We start from the raw sequence: 17,785 nt of genomic DNA on the forward strand, positions 1-17,785 counted from the left end.
AGTTGACATTAACCCTCAAATGTGCTGGATGAATAATAACTGGGTAAGTGAGGTTGGAAAGAGCCCTTGGTGCATTCTGATAGTCTTGAGCAAGTTTTAATAATTTTCCCCTTACCTGTCTCCCTGAATTTGATAGATTTGTGCCCCATTTTTCTTACAATACTAGTCCCAGATAAGTGAAAAAATGCAGGAGCAGGTAGAAGCAATGAAATTTGAGATAGAACCTGCTCCTAACAAAACAAGAGATTCAAGAGAATTAGCCTGTTTCCCAGAGCTCTGCTTTTCCATCTATAGAATGAGGACATGGACTGTGTGATCCGCTATCTCTTTCTACTGTAAATCACTTTCTGTAGCTTCATTTTTCTTATCTGTAAAAATGGGAAGAATGCCTACTTCACAAGGTGACTCAGGACTAAAAGAACACAGTTGAATATCTTTCTCTGCACACATCTACTGGATTCCTGAATTTAGTCATCGAGAGTTCACAGGATGAGTTCAAGTAGTGAGGAGCATAACACTGTTTGAATCTATTTGAGTTCAGTATTTCATATAGCATGTGGTGCATTTTGAATAGTGAAGATTTGTGAAATGGCTTTAGGTCCTGGATATCTACTGAAGCACCTGACCTATTCTGGTCTCCTTGACCTTGGCCATAAAGACAGCCTTGTTCAACTTTGCATCCCAGCATCTCTCACAGTGCATAACAGTCAGGAATGCCCAGTGGATGTTTGTGGCCTGAGGCCAATCACAGGACCTTGCTGAGCCTCAGGACAATGGCTTTAAAATGTACTAAACCATCTGTACTAAACAACCTGTCAGAGTTTTTTTAAGAATGGTAAAGATCATTTCAGAAAAGGTAAAATCATAACATGCAAATATAAAATGAATAGGTAGTAAAGATTTTACATAGCTCATTAAATGAGAGAACCAGAATTATTATAACTAAGTAAAAGAAAAAAACTAAAATAAATGCATATTTTATAAATCAGGAATATTGAGATTAAAATACAAATGGAGGTAAAACTAGCTTCTTCCACAGTGAAGAGGGAAATCTATTGACCCTTGACTAGACAAAATACAATTTGTTTGTCTATAGAGAAGAATTATTTTGTACTGCTAATAATTACAATTTACAGAGTTGTAAATTCTGTAGAATTCTTCTATGGAATCAGAATCAAGTAAACAGAAGGGTGTACTATGGACAATGTATGGTTTTTACATTGAAGCACAACTTTTTCTCCCACATAAATAAATTAGATAATCATGTAAATCATTTAATGGTGCCTTATACATAGCAAACTTCAAATAAATGGTTATTAAAAATGTAGCAATAAGACAGTGGTAATAAAATAGATTAAATGTTTTACAGGTACTTCATAATTTGAATCAGAATTGGAACTAACATATACTTAGTGTGTTTCCTAGAATTTATATTTACCCTCCCATGTAATTCAGGGTTCTCCTTCTTTTTAAAAACTATTAGCTGTACTATGTTTCTTTAACATGTACTAGAAGAGTCTGCAACAGTCATAGCACCATGCCCATGGTAACTTATCAATTGTTAGATTCCTTCCACCCTCTCAGGACATGCAATGACAAGCAAATTGTAGTCAATCCTAGATATGAAATCTCTAATCAATAAACTTTCATTAAGCCTTTCCATTCACCTGGACTTCTGCTAGATGTAATTGCAGATGCAAAACCACATTAACATTCAATACAGTTTTATATTTTTTAAAAATAATAGAAATGGTCAAATATTTTTTTAGTGAGAGTAATGGGAGCTAAAACCTAACTGATCATCTAACATTTATTGAGGATTACATATTCCTAAGTACATCATTTGTTTTTTTAATTTATTGCATTGACATCTATAATAATAAAAGCGTAATATGCTAATTAGATTGGACATCCTTCTGGCGTCCTTCCGGATGACCTTCCAGACGAAGCCAGGGCTGCGAGGAAAGCCCAGGTCCTGGGTGCCTGCTGGCAGCTGGAGGGAAGCCCCGGGTCCTAGGTGCCAGAGGGAAGCCGGTGCCCACAGCCAGGGGAAGGAAGGCCTACTCTTGCATGAATTTTGTTCATCGGGCCTCTAGTATATATATAAATTTATATAGATTTCAAGTGTATAATTTTGTGATACATGATCTGTATACAGTAGGTCCTCGGGTTACGCTGGAGATCCATTCCTACGATGCTGGCACGACGTAATGCAATTTTTGCTGTAAGTTGGAAACCACCTACATAAGCACCTACATCACTCACATGGAGCACATACACAGCAGTAACAAAGTGAAACAGTAAAAAAAATGTAAAAGAAAGGTAACAATTACTGACCTTTACTTGTAGGTAAATACATAATAAAAAACATAAAGCACATATGTACATACGTCGAAATGACAGAACTTTTTATTTTTAATAAATAAACTAGAGGCCCGGTGCATGAATTCACACATGGGTGGGGTCCCTTTGGGTGGCCTGCAGGGATCGGGCTGAAACCCACTGTCCAACACCGCTTGCAGCTCCAACCTGCCTCTCCACTCATCCCAGCCCCACTGTGCCTGCTGCGGGCTTGTGCCCAATCAATCCCGATTGGAAGAGGTTCACGCTGCCACAGGAGTGCTCACCAGTCATGAACCCTGTGTCTGGCACCTTCTCAAGGGGAGTGGCCTGCGGGATCAGGCTGAAACTGGCTCTCTGACATCCCCCACGGGGTCCTGGATTGCAAGAGGGCTCAGGCCAGGCTTAGGGACCCCACTGGTGCATGATCGGGCTGGGAAAGGCTGTGGGAGGGCTCCAGGGCGTATCTGGCCCATCTCCCTCAGTCCTGATCGGCTGGACCCCAGCAGCAAGCTAACCTACCCGTCAGAGCATCTGCCCCCTGGTGGTCAGTGCACATCATAGCTAGTGGTTGAGCAGCCTTAGCATATTATTAGCATATTACGCTTTGCTTAGTTATTTGGTTGTTCTACTGTTCGATCTATTTGCATATTACCCTTTTATTATATAGGATGGGAGATGGCGATGTAACCACGAAACGATGTAAGTCGAGTCTGACATAACCCAAGGACTGTCTGTATTGCATTGTAAGCCCAAAATCAAATCATCTGCCCTTACCATTTTTTGTGTCCTTTTATTCTGTTTCATACAGGAGTTACTGGATGCAGAGAGATAACGTATCTAGATCACCAATATGGAAACATCCTGAAACTACTTTGGAGTCTCAATAAATTGACTGGATTCAAGTTTAGCAAACAGGGAAACTGGTCCATGGACAATTTGCCACAGGTAAGTGAGAGATGTAACTTTCTCCCTTAGAATCCCTCAAAGATTCATTGACTGTGGGATAGTTCATTACATTTCAGAAGATTTCAATTTCCTTTTGGTACAGCCGAGAGTTTCTCTTCTCTCCCAAACGTCCCTATGTGGATGCCAACACATGCCTAAATGTCTAGCCATTTCTTTCTTTTCATTTGGGCTTCAGTCAGTTACAGATGGAGGATGCAGGCGGAGAAGGAACCCACCTCATAAAACTTTTACTAGTGGTGATTCAGGTGGAGGGGCGGGAGTCCAGCTGTTTCTGAACAGATGTTTCTTCATACTGCCCCTGGAGCGGACAGAGTGGCAGAGTGGCCTGCCCAGGATTCAGGATGAAGTAAGCGGACAAAGAGTGATGCCCTCTGCCTTTTTTTTTTTTTTTGAAACTTGAGCACCAGTTAGGTCATTCATGTGAAACGGTGTTTGGGAAAGGTAGCCAGATGGTGAGGTCGGAAAGCTTGATGTGGTGACAACATGGACGTATTTTCTGTTGGACTGTTGTGAAAGTTGAACTTGGCTGAATGAATTGGTGGGGAAGAAGGAAACTCTGAGTGACTCTAACAGGTGGCAATCTGTGAGCTGGGCCTCTAGCAGTGTCTGTAGCTAGATGTGCCATCACCAGTCAAGGCCAGTTGAGCCTGCACCTATGGCCTTTCCAGGTCTATGACATGGAAATTACCTGTTCATTCTTCTGTGGGGTTTCAATGTGTTGAGGAAGAAAAAAAAAATAACATCCAATTATAGTGACATTAAGCTTCATCTATGGCTGGGGAGACATTTGTACTTGCCATTTTAATTGGGAAATCATACTTGAATCATTCATGCTGTTTTAATGTTATAAGAACCTGGGGACCTAGGCAGGTGAAATTGCTCATACATTTTCCTGTTAATATTTGCCTCTCTCTGGGTTGCATGTATAACAGTGATCTCTTCTGAGTTCCCAACTCAAGAGCTTCCAGGAAGTTTTTTATTTCTTTTGTAACAACTTCATCACAGTATGTTGATTAAGCTAAATTGGACCCATGTTATCTGTGTTTGAGGAGATCCCTTTGTTTCAAGAGTCACATAAGAACCTAGATTTGGAGGTATTTTGTAGCATGTAAAGGGCTCTCTAAAGATGAGGAGGCAATGGTAAGATCAAGATACGGTACCAGCACTCAAGAGGAACATGAACCAACAAAGAGAAAATAAAACACTTGAAGGTGTTTTTATTTAAGTGTCTGGGTCTCACTCCTTTGCCTTCAATCTTAGTTCTTCTATCGACGCGAGAGGGTGGATATTGTCTTCTTTGAGTTAGGCTATTTTGTTTAGTGGGAGAAAACGACTCATGTAAGTAACCCAAGTGAAAAAGAATTGTTCTGGTAACAAATGTGAACTGAAACTGAAACAAAATTTAAAAATAAGAAGAAAACAGCACCTTATGTTTGTACCATTCTCATGAGCAACAGGGTACTTAACTCCTTACAACTCTACTTCTCTCTGAACTTCCTATTCCATTTCTCTCTCTCTTCTCTCTCTTTCTCTTTCATTCAGTGTGATTCTCGGGAGATTCACTTGAGTTATTGGGTACATCAGCAGTTTATTCATTCTCTTTCAACTGAGTAGTATTTCATAGTAAGGATATACAACAGTTTGTTTAACTTTGTACCTGTTGAAAGATGTCTTGATTTTTTTTTTCCAGTTTGGGACTATTATACTTAAAAAATTGCTATAAGCATTCATGAACAGGTTTTTGTGTGGGCATAGAATTTTAATACATTTCCCGGAACTGTAATTGCTATATTAAATGGAGGTCTCATATTTGTGTTTTTATTTACAGCTTTAAGATATAATGGACATTTAACATAGTGTAAGTTTATAGTGTACAATGTGATAATTCAATGCACGTATACATTGTGAAATGTTTACTGCAATATGGTTAGTTAATGCATGCTTCAACTCACATAATTGTCATTTCGTTGTTCTTATGGTGACAAAATTTAAGATCTACTCTCCTACTTTCAACTATACACTACAGTCTTGTTAACTATACATTAAATTCCCCAGAAGTTATTCATCATATTCAATGTTTGTACCTTTTGACCAGTATCTCACTTACCATTCCTCTCGGCCCAGCTCCTAGTAACAATCAATCTACAATTGTCTCCCCTTATTGGCAGTTTTATCTTCCACTGTTTCAATTACCCATGGTAAACCATCATCCAAAAATAATAAATGGAAAATTCCAGAAATAAAGGATTAATATTTTAATTTGCATGTCATTCTGAATAGCATGTTGGATTCCCACACTGTCCTAGTCCACCCTACCTGGAATGTGAGTCATTCCTCTATCCAGTATATCCACACTGTATATGCTACCTACCTATTAGTCACTTAGCCATCTCAGTTATCATGTTGACTGTTCCAGTATCACAGTATTTAAATTAACTCTTATTTTACTTAATAATGGCCCCAAAGCACAAGAGTAGTGATGTTAGTAATTCAAGTATGCCAAAGAGAAGCCATAAATTGCTTTCTTTAAAATAAAAGGTGAGTACACACAATAAGATATTTTGAGAGAGAGTCCACATTCACATAATTTTTATTACAGTATGTTGTTATAATTGTCCCATTTCAAACTTACCAATAACCTCTTACTCTAATTTATAAATTAAGCATCATCATAGGTCTGTATATATAGGGTTTAGTACTATCTATGCTTTTAGGCATCCACTGAGGCTCTTGGAATGTACCCCCTTAAATAAGGGGGGACTATTGTACTATCTGTTCCTGAGTTCAATGGTTTTAGATTCCACATGTGAGATCATGTAGTATTTATTTGTCTCTCTCTGTCTGACTTATTTTACTTAGTTTAATGCCCTCAAGGTTCATGCATGTTTTGCAAAGGCAAGATTTCCTTCTTGTTAGAACTAAATAATACTTTTTTGTATTTATATAATAAAATAAGTTATATATTTATATTTTTTTCTTTATTCATTAGTTGATTGACACAAGTTGTTTCTATGTCTTGGTTATTGTGACTAATGCTACAATAAACAGGGTAGTGTAGATATCTGTTTGAGAGAGTGATTTCATTTCTTTTACATAAATACCCAGAGATAGAATTGCTGGATCATCTGATACTTCTATTTAAAAATTTTGAGGAGTCTCCTTACTGCTTTCCACAGTTGCTGCACCAATTTATATTCCCATTATCAGTGCACCAGGGTTCCCTTTTCTCTACCTAACTTGCCAACATGTCCCATCTCTTGTCTTTTGAAAGTAGTCATTCTAACAGTGGAAAGTGGCATTGCATTGTGGTTTTGATTTGCAACATGAAAGGCGGAAAGAGCTCCCCTCGCTGGGAAAGGGAGAGTGGAGTGATCTGCCAGCTTCCACAGTCTTTAGGGACACTGCGTGATGGACCCTCTTTGGTCTCAGCCCACACAGGGACTGGCAAAGCTGAGATGTACAGAGAGGCTAGGAACAAGGAAGCCAGGCAGGGGCACCCATTTCTGCTGTGCAGTGGGAGCAACCAGGGTTTCCAGGGTCCCGCTCTGCAGAGGACCGTGCCAGCTCTTGCCACGAAAGAAACTAGGACAGCGGCTTCAGGCCCCTATGGATTTCACTGGTTTTAGCCTCACAGGTTTTCACGTTTGCAGATGCCAGCCATCTGAGTGCCACCCCCTGTCCCCTGGCCCTGGGTCCTCAGAACGTGAACTGACAGCCAGCCAGGCCTGTGAGTGACTATTTAAGGGTAAAATATCAGCTGAGTCCCCCTTGTTGATTTCTGCCCTTGCAGCTGGGCTTTTGGTGTCATATAAAAATATATATGTATATTGTCAAGACCAACGTCAAAAGCTTTTTCTCTGATTATCTCATCAGGGTTTTAATTTTTATTTCACTAAATACTAGTGAAATTTGACATTTTGACATCACTGTTTATACTTATTTACCAGATTTATATTCTCTTCAGTAAAATGTCTTTTTATGTCTTTGGCCCATTTTTCTAATTGGATTGTTATTTTTGTTATTGTTGTTCTTTTTGGTGTGTTGTGGTTTTTTTTTTGTGTGTGTGTGTGTGTTGTTGTTTTTTTGCTGTGAGTTTTGAGAATACCTTAAATATTCTATGTACTAGTTTTTGACAGATATGTAGTTTGCAAATACGTTCTCTCATTCTGCAGCTTGTCTTTTTATCTTCATAATGAGAATTCACAGAGCAAAAGTTTTTCTTAATGGAGTCCCTTAATCAGTCTTTCCCTTCGTTTGGTAGGTATACGTGCAAACCCATCTCAAAGAGATGGTTGTTTTACATAGAAGGGACATAAAATTAATTATCAAATAAAGACATAATTTCTAAATTAATTGATTTAACGAACTGTCTTCTACAGGTTAAATAATATTCTAGGTACTGAAAAGAGCATCTGTATGGGATACAGAGCTAATTACCGAGTTACATAAAATCCATTAGCGATGCTAACATAGAAAGGCTGCCATAGCTATAACACAGAAGGAGAGAGTCCTCTTTCATCTCCTTGGAGTAAGGCCATGTCTTGCCGATCTTTGCAAACCATTACTCACCGTACATAACTTGCTATAGAGATTTAGCATCTGAGCTGCTGGGAAGTAATCTGTCTCATATTTTCCAACATATTTGAAGAAAATGAGTTTTTTTTTAATATTTCTAGATAAAGTATTCACACAGTTCACTTTTTTTTTAAACCAAGTTAGACAGGTCTTTGTGTAAATCCTATTTCTTCAAATGAATTGAAGTATTTATTGTTCTGGCCTTGGTAGAATCAGAGGAAGGATAAAAATCATTCTTCAAATATTTACTTTTAAATATTTAAGATCAATTTCCCCCTTTATCTCATTATATATGCTCTGACCTCAAATGTCAACCACAATAGCAGGATGTTTGACCACATATGTATGTAGACTGGTGGTCTGTGAGTCAAATGTCAGTCCCCCCCCCCCATCCCATCACATGCAAAAATATTTAAAAAAAACCCTACAATGATTAAATAAAAATGGCAGCATAGGTTATCGAGATGATTTCACAACTTGTTAAGTCTATATATACATAAATATAGCCCAAGGGGAAGCTCTGAATCTTATCTATTTCTATCAAGTCTGTCAGACTGGGGATCACATAAACAGTGGCTTTCCAATTACCTAAGGAAGGGACTTTATTCACAAATATAAAAAGCCCTTGACAGAAAGTCAGAAGTATAGCTAACAAACTCTTCAGTACTTCACTCCTGAATGGAGGATGCAGGCTCAGAGAAAACAACAAGAGCCCTATTGGAGAGCATCGTAAACCCTGCCACAAGGAACCCTGATGGAGCAGATACAATCCTTGCTTAATGCAAGGCCAGGGACCTGCTTGCAAAAGCGTATGAATTCTGCTCATCACAGGCTGATGAAAAGACATATTTCTGACCTACATCATAGACACTTAGAGGACATCAACTGTGTATTTGATAAGGTAGGGTATATTCAAAGGGCTTTCTAATAATGAATATTTATAGGATCTTATTTTTCAAAGCATCCTGGTTTTTGTGAGGTTGGCTTCATCATAGAACGTTTGCACTTTGGGTGAAAAGCTTTCCATTGGTGCCTCGTGGAATAAAATAAATAAATAGAAAGTGAAGTTTAAAGTAGGTTGAGTTGTACTTTACACAACTCTCAGTGAAGAATAAGGATAGCACATTGAAATAGGCTATATTTATGTTTGGTACATCTTGTTTCATGGAAATTCACTTTAATAAGTTTTCTATACAGAAAATCAGACTCAGAATTTACACTCTTAAAACTTCCAAGAATTTAGAACCTTATGGCAGAATTGTATCTGTCATTTAAACTTTATAGTTGCCACAGTTGAGAGGGTCAGGGTGCAATACAGTACCCAACATAGGAAACGATCGATATTCATGTAAAACTCTGTGGGTTTTAAGGTTTCTGATGTTATCAGGTTTTAAAAATTGTCTTGTATTAAGTTAGTTCTTTTAAAAGTTTTATTACATTCAGATTTAAATTTCTTTCAAAGGTACATTTGATATTGTCATAAAGTCATTATTAGAAACTCAGAAACAAAACAAGATTACAATCACTTTGTTAAGGAAGAGAGAGTAAAGATATTTAAAAGATATGTATAAATGAGTGGCAGTTACTTCTTATTACCATCATTCTGAAAGTGATTTTGCTGCTTCTGTGATGGTATAATACAAGGTTTAGGCAATTTTCCTGAGCCTCCTTCACATGACCTACTTGAGGGTTGAGAGGTGATAAGTAGAAATCACAGGGGATATAATCAGAGTGACTGCATCTTCTTGCCATATTCCAGTTTATCAGACATTAAATTAAAAAATTTCAGGTATACTGAAGCAGCATTTGAGAGAAAAATCAGTTCATATTGTGTCAGTCTCTTTTCCTGGCTTCCCCACTAGGTAAAACAATTGTATTAGTGGCAGTACCTCAATTTTCTCAACTTATTTTTTCCAGCGACAAATGTGCTAAATATTATGGGAATCCCTTATGCTTGACTTTTCACATTTTACATCTTTAAGCTCCATGTTCATGTTGCGAATATAGTGACATATCTCTGCAGTAAAGTAAAATGTGTCACAGTGCATGTTTACTGTTAAAAAAACAACAACACTAATCCATAAACCAGAAATTTCAGGGCACTAAAACAATTTGAAAGGAGCATTCTCCTCAACCAAATGGGATGCATCTATTTCAGAGATCAGCCCCTAAACGGAGTGTCCTGCACAGAGAAGGTGCGGCACTAACATATTGGTGAATGAGTGGTTGTTTATTTCATGCCCTTGGAAATAACAAGGGAGAGCCAATGGTATGCTGGGAAGTCAGCTCTCTGAGGAGGAAAAATAGCTCTGATGTGTAGTGTTTTTCCTGTTTCTGTGGTGCAAATACTCCCCCTATGGCTCATTTTACTGATGTCACTGAACACAGGTGGGGCGAGGTGTGCAGACAGTTCTCTTGCAGGCTGATACAAGCTGGTTCTCCTCCCTACCAGTTAATAATTTTTTAATTGGTTTCATGTGATTTGGAAAAAGAATATCATGCTGCCTGATTTCCTATTGGTTAATTAGCTGACTTGATTTTGGTGGAGACTAGAGTTAGGTCTTTTTCCAGTAATGATAACAAAGTGTTACTTTTTTCAGGTGGGTTACCTGCAGGATGAAAAGTTGTAAGAATGCCTTCTCAGGAGTTCCCCTGCTTTTACTAGCAAATAAAAATCAAGAGAGATTTCAAGTATACATTTATTTCTGTGATACAATATCTGTTCATTACACTGTGTGCCCACCACTCAAGGGCAAACCATCTTCTGTCTCCATATATTAGGCCCCCTCCAACCTCCACTACCCACCTCCCCTTCCCTCTGGTAACCACCACACTGTTGTCTGTGTCCCCAAGTTTTACTTTTATATTAATTTGGTCACCCCATATATGAATAAAGTCATGTGGTCATGTGGCTCTTAGCTTTTCCTGACTTATTTCACTTAGCATACTATTCGCCAGGCCCATCTATGTTGTCACAAATGGCAATATTTTGTCTTTTTTTATGGCTGAGTGGTATTCCACTATATATGTACCACATCTTCTTTATCCAATCATCTGTCGAAGGACACTTCCATTGTTTCCATGTCTTGACCACCTTGAAGAGTGTTACTATATAATCCTTTTAACCAATGTCACCCCAGTAAACTTAGTTTTTTAAAAAATCAAGGGAAGCCATGAGGATTCTCCTGAAGTTGAAAAAAAAAATCTCTTTAACAAGGACCATCTTCTTTGTGGCCTGGGAGCTATTAAGAGTGCCTTGAAGAATTCTTCTTTTTAGTTATTGCAAGCTCAATAACTGAATAAAAAAGCCTTCGGCATGGTCTCTTTTAACAACATAGAAGATTAAGTCTTGGAATTGATAAAATCCTTCCAGCCCCCCATGTGAAGTCAAGAAATTTATTACATTGAAGAATTTCTTAAGTATAGCTTAACTACAGATGAAAGAATCATTCTTTATAGAACTTCTTTGTACCAAACTCTGAGCAAAACATTTTCACTTATTTTATATTTTTTATTTAATTCATGTGTCTTTACTTTGTGTGATAAAAGTAGGAATTCTTATTCATTTAATGAAGATTAAAAAGGCATTACACAGATTATTAAAAATAATATTTTAACAATAGCAATCATCATTTGTTTAATGTTGACTATGTCCTAGACATTTCACATATATTATTTTGTTTAATGCTCAACATTATTTCTATTTTATAGAGGTAAATGAGACTAAGACTGAGAGAGGGTTATTCATGAAGTCAAGAGCTAATAAATTATAGGAGAGGAATTGGTTCACAAATCGGTTTTGCTCCAGATTTGCTTGGCATGTGTTAATTAATTCAGTCATTCCACAAGTGTTTATTGAGCACCCACTATGAGCCAGGCACTATTTATGACTTTGGAGATACAGCAGAGAACTACACAAATACAAATTCTGGCCCCGATCCTTATCAATTCATATTTTAGTGGACAGAGACAGTCAATAAACTACTAAGTAAAACAAAATAATAAGTAAAGGCTATATTGAATAGTAATAAGTTCTATAGAAAAATAAAAAATAGGAAAAATACACACAAGTAGTGCTGGCATGGGTGTGCCTTGAAATTTTAAACTGATAGAAGAGGCATCACTAAGAAGATGAGAGGGACCAAAAGGAGGTGAGAGGTTGAGAACAAAGATTTTCAGGTCCAGGAAACAAATGGAGAGACCTTGAAGTAAGTCCATTTGAGGAACATCAAAATCTATCAAATAGCTAAACAGAAGCAAGCAAGGGAGAAGGTGATGAGAGTTGAGGTCCTAAAGTGGGAGTTGTGGAGTAGGATGCTAGATTCCTTTGGTTTCTGTGTTAAGATAGACTGAAGAGAGATGAAGGTGAAAGGTCAGAGGACAATTATCAGGCTATTGCAATAATACATGTGAAAGATGATAATTTCATGCACCATAATGATAGAGGTGCAAGTGGTTAATAACTGTTTGGATTTTTAATGTATTTCACGTAGATGTAATCTATGGGGTAGTTAAAGGCAGAATGTGAAAGAGAATTAAAATTTAGAAGAGGCTGATGTATAGTTGTGTCTATAGTTTCTCAGGATAGAGGGAAAAGTCAAGATAGATGAAGTTTTGGAGTTGGTCCCGCCTAATGTCTGTAGAGTTGCTAAGAACAGAAATCAGCCTACCCCGTGTGGTTCAGTGGTTAAGCATTGACCTATGAACCAGGAGATCATAGTTTGTTCCCATTTCAGGCTTGATCCCCAGGGCGAGGACATGCAGGAGGTGGCCGATTGATGGTTCTCTCTCATCGTTGATGTTTCTATATCTTTCTCTCCCTGTCCCTTCCTTTCTGAAATAGATAAAAAATAAAAAGAGAATGGAAATCAAAGAATCTGGGTTACTAAAAGAGTAATTAACTCTGGATGTGAGCCACACTGCTCTGGGAGTCCAGTTGCCCATGTCAAATGCAGGAATAAGGAGTCAATGATTATTCTATCTCAGATGCTAGTGTGACATTGTCAATGGGAGATGTTAAAGGGCCATCAAAAAAGGGTGGTTGTGCCTCTAAGCAGCATTCTCCGGGTGCTCACTGCCAAGTGCAGGCTGTAGCACAGTGCCTTGACCAAGAAGACAGAGCAAGTGGGTATTTTCTGAGCAATGTGAGACACCCCAGAGATTCCCAGAAATAATGGCCAATTTCATGAAGAAAGTGAGTCTTTGACTCTAAAAAAATTAAGAAGTATCTCATCTGGCCATTTATGAGGCCTCATTTCCACTCTTCGGTTCAAGATGCCAAGGGTTCTGCTATACTATACACTGAGTGGCCAGATTTTTATGATCTCTGAACGCATAATAATCTGGCCACTCAGTGTAGACTGACCACAGAGTTGGGATTTTAAAATAAGGTTTTTCCACGTATAAGAACTGCATTGTGGGTAGTTAGATAGAAGCAGAGGACTTACTAGCCAGAGGCTGGGGGCCACTATCTCCTGGTCCCTTGACATATCAAGATTTGCAAGCTTTCCCTTATACATAAGTACACTGAGTGGCCAGATTATTATGCGTCCAGAGATCATAATAATCTGGCCACTCAGTGTATATGTGGCAGCCACCTCTCTAAGCAATTCCTGCTAGATGGTGACCTGTCCATCTGGAGGCATTAGGGACCTCCATGGGCATTTTGAAAGTTTAAGTCCCAGTGTCATTTCTCTATCCTGAGCTTGCCTCCTGTGTTCCATTTTCTGGTTTTCTTATACTTTAGGGATTTAGTCAGTTTTCCTTTACTTCCTGAGATGCCATTATCCTTTGCATTCATGGTTTGCCCTAAGATAGCTCAGTTTCCCCAGCTCTCATTGTACTGCTTCCACCTGGCCTTACCTTGCATATGCCATGCTCCCTTGGCTGAGGACCTCGGGCTCCTGCCATGCAGTTCACTTCATGGTTCCATGTACCACTTTTCCACAATGGGTGCAGATGTCTTGGCAGCTGGCTACTGAGAGAGATGTCCAATGGGAGAGCACCTCCTTGGTCTCACTCACATAGCCTAAAGGGAGCGGTGAGTGTTGGGTATTGATTATTGTGCTTGACCTGGGAACAGAGTCACCCTAGACCCTGCAAGATTGCCCCAAGGTCAGAGGAGTCAATGTTTTGCTACTTATCTGTGCCAAGGCACACCAGACATGGCACACTCTCCTTTCCTGACATAAGCTTTTTGCTCATATATTATTCTTTTTTTCCAGAATTTCCTTCTCTTTTCTAAATTCAGCCTTTCCCCCAATACCGGGGTGAATATCATTGTTATGAAGCTTCTCCTGATTTTTCCACTACTGAATATGAGCTCCTTAGATTGCCAGTGTATTTGGGTGGGCAGGTCTTATAGTGTCTTTAAATTCACTAATTTATATGTGCTTGTGTACATTTTTTCCTCCTGCTTGAAAGTAAGCCTCTTCAGCCAGACTTGAACAAAAAGTGCTGTTTAGCTCTCCAAAGCCTGAGAGTCCCTAGGGCAGCTGAGAAATGTAATGAGGCCCATAAGCCAGAAGCCTGGGATGTATTAGGAAAGGCTTAAGAAAAATCTTCACGTAGACAATGAACTTTAGTTATAATTGAGATTTAAATTCATTTCAATAACCAACATTCACTTAGGGCGCTAGAGCTCAGGGTTGTGAGTTTTATCATGGACCACCAGACTGAAACAGGCAAACAAGAAAGGACTGGTGAACATTAGCTGGCTGCTAAAGCTATCAGTTTAACTTATTTTATGATTATTTTATTTCCAGGGGTAGGGCTGTTGGGAATATCTTTGCAAGACTGCCTTAGGCCATGAGAACAAGTCTGTGAATTAAAGACAAAAGCCTTTCCATCTGTAGTACTTTGATAACTTCTTTTTAAAAACTGTATTAAGTGTATTGGGGTAACATTGTGAAATTATATCACTTTCAGGTTTAAGTAGCCACAGACACCCTCTCCTCTTTTCCTTTAAATTAGCTAGAGTAAAAACAAATGAATCTAAAGAAAAAGAATGCAGATTTTATTGTTAGCCACACACATTAAAAATAAGGCACTTATTTTTAAAACAAACTGTTTACATGCTGGCAGGAACGTAATAAATTTTGAGATTTATGAGAAAGTTGCATTTTTCCCCATCTACAGAGTACTACTAAGACTCACATGTTTGACCCAGCTGTTTTTCATAGATTATTTCAGAAAACAACATATTTATTAAAAATCTATAAACCCTGAAAACAACTTCTTTTCATCTATAATAAATTTAAAGACCCTTTGCAGTGTTTTCAATGGTAAGAAATCAACCTCCTTTTAGCATAAGGCAAAAACACATATTCAGTAGCCTTTAGGTTAGTACCACTTAGAATTAGGAATTATCATGGAAATGACACTTAGTCTGCACTGCTTTCCAACATTATCTGCCCTTTATCGGTCAGGCATTTATTCTGAAACCTCTTACCTGGCACTAACGTTTTCACTGGCCCTGAACTCCAGAAAAACAAAACAAAACACCAAAACAAACTAAAAACACCAACATCCTGGCAGTTACTTGTGAGCAATAAAAGGCTGTTAAAGTGTGACTATGACCTGGCACAATACTGTACCCACCAGTGTACAGGAGGGGAGTGGGAAGCATACATGTACAGATGCCATTATTTACCCAACTTTGCACACCCATTTCATTTAGTCTACAAATGGGCTTTAAATTTAGAGATTTCTTTCTCTATTTAGTTTTTATAACTTCACTGATTTTATGCATATAAAATGCTCATGTAAACTAAAAATCAATCATTATAGAAGTATTGTTATTGGAGAAATTGGGGTATTCTCTTCCTTACTGGGTGCTGGGGGTGGGCTCCTTGTGATATCTCGAGAAAAAGAATTTTATGATTCAGGAGGATGGATGATTTTTATTTGCATGGAATTATATTCCTGGGTTGCCAAAGCCCCATTTTCCTTAGTCCAGTTACAGAAGACGTGTAACTGGCATTTCAGTAGAGCTGAAATCAGAGCCAGAGTTCCCATTCCACGTTGCAGCTGGGTCCAGCTCAGCATCAGGCTAGCTGCAGTCTACTAGTCCATTGTGTGGGGGGGTATACATGGCCAGGCCGTGGGCCACACGGGAGAATGTCAGGAAGCAGGAGCAAGAGAGCCCCGCCAGCCAGGAGTCAACCACTACACGCTCATAGGAACCAAGAGCACGAGAGGGTGAGCTTTCTTTATTCAGGAAATTACATACCCCAAATTTCTGCCTGCTTGCAGTGACCATGCCCATTCTAGCCAATGACCTCTGTTCCCAGGTGTGACTGGCAGCAGGCACCTGCACTAGTCTCCCCAACTTTACTGGGCATGTATCTATCTTCCCTTTGCACTATCCCTTGGGGAGTGTAAAGTTGTAGCTTCCTGGTGAAGCTGCCGAAACGACATGCCTATAATATTTGACCTTCCCTATTATTAGTAACTAGGTTAATGACAATGGTATTGTTAGTGTAAAGAGTCCAATTTCCTCCTAACTTTATGTTGTATATTATTTGGCTATTTCTGTTAGAATCATGATGAGAACCCTCATTTTTGTAATAGGTAACTAAAGCTCAGGCATGTAATTAGGCCAAGCCATAATTTTCATCAAGCCTTCTTGTTGCAAAACTCATGGTAGGGGTGTGTGTGTGTGTGTGTGTGTGTGTGTGTGGTGTATTTCTACTCTTCGCATTATATAAATACTTCACATTCAATAGACAAAGATGACTTTTCTTTTTTCTGCTTGCAACGTTTTGTGGACCCTACCTGATCATTTATTCATTTGTTCATAATAAGTATGAGTATGAATTGGGAAAGTAAAGGACATTAGAAGAAGAAAAAGAAGGTAAAGAGGTTGAGAAAAGGGAGCTAAGTAGCTGTGGCAAAGATAAAGGGAGTGGATTTCAATTAGGGAGGGAGGAGCAGAATCTGGGATAAAACAAACTTCCTTTCTAAACTGTGCTCTTAAGCACTGCACCATGCTCCGTACCTCCGATGAGCTTGTTTAATTGATATGTTCCCCTGAAGGCTTTCATTACAAAAGTATCATCAGTGCGGAGATCCTCCAGGGTCACAACTGGAGGGGGAAGCAACACTTGCTAAGTACCCCACACCATCCTGAGCATTGGGGTCACAGAAAAAATAAGGTGATATCCCTCACTTCATGATGCCCAAGTCAAGTAATGGGAGGCCCTCCATGGTACCGATCTGTGAGGCTTTGCAACGGCTTCCTCAGGTGACATGAGTTACTATTGCTCTCAACACTACTTAAGGCTACGTCTAAAAGGCAGACTGTCTTCCTCTGCATGTCCCCACTGCCTTTGTTCTATCCCTGCTGCCTTTCATCTTCATTCTGCATAGCAAGAGCTAATTCTGGCCCCCAGAAAATATAGATAGACCTGTGGGGACCCATGGAAAGAGAATCACAAGGAACAGACTCATCTCTCTTCTCTCATCTTGACCCCAGCAAGTCTTCGGAAGCTTAAGTTGATCACATATCTCTGGATCACATATGCTTCTCTGAATCATTCTGTATTTGTGCTTTTTGAGATGTTCTTTTAGCTATTCAGTAATATGTCTCTAACCCAGAAGATCACACAAAATACTTCACTTCTGAGTCTGGGCCAGCTTTAAAAATAAAAGTCTAATTTTAAATTCACCCTCCAGTATACAGTTGTATTCTTTTGAACACAAATCCTTTTAACACATATATTTTTTAAGAAGCATGTGGTAGTAGGGACAGCTGAGTAATTAAATCCATAGTTCTAGGGTACAGATTTAGGGCTGCCTCTAGTAACTTAGCTTCTCTGAACCTCAATTTTCTCTTCAATAAACTGTTGTTAGTAGTACCTGCCTCAAGTATTTGTAATGCATATTAAAAAGAAATGATATT

General features: G+C 38.7%; 1 protein-coding gene across 13 annotated transcripts in view; it reads left to right on the forward strand.

Moving 5' to 3' along the window:
• The window catches only part of LRRC4C (leucine rich repeat containing 4C), a 1,012,843-nt gene that overhangs the window by 605,707 nt on the left and 389,351 nt on the right, over nucleotides 1-17,785 (forward strand). For all 13 annotated transcript variants that reach the window (XM_080642544.1, XM_080642555.1, XM_080642549.1 and 10 more), the window contains one exon: nucleotides 3,152-3,288. The gene's annotated coding sequence lies outside the window, so the exon portion shown is untranslated. The remainder of the gene's footprint in view (nucleotides 1-3,151; nucleotides 3,289-17,785) is intronic.

This window comes from Plecotus auritus, assembly GCF_963455305.1.
Source record: "Plecotus auritus genome assembly, chromosome: 9".
NCBI classification, from domain to species: Eukaryota; Metazoa; Chordata; class Mammalia; order Chiroptera; family Vespertilionidae; genus Plecotus; species Plecotus auritus.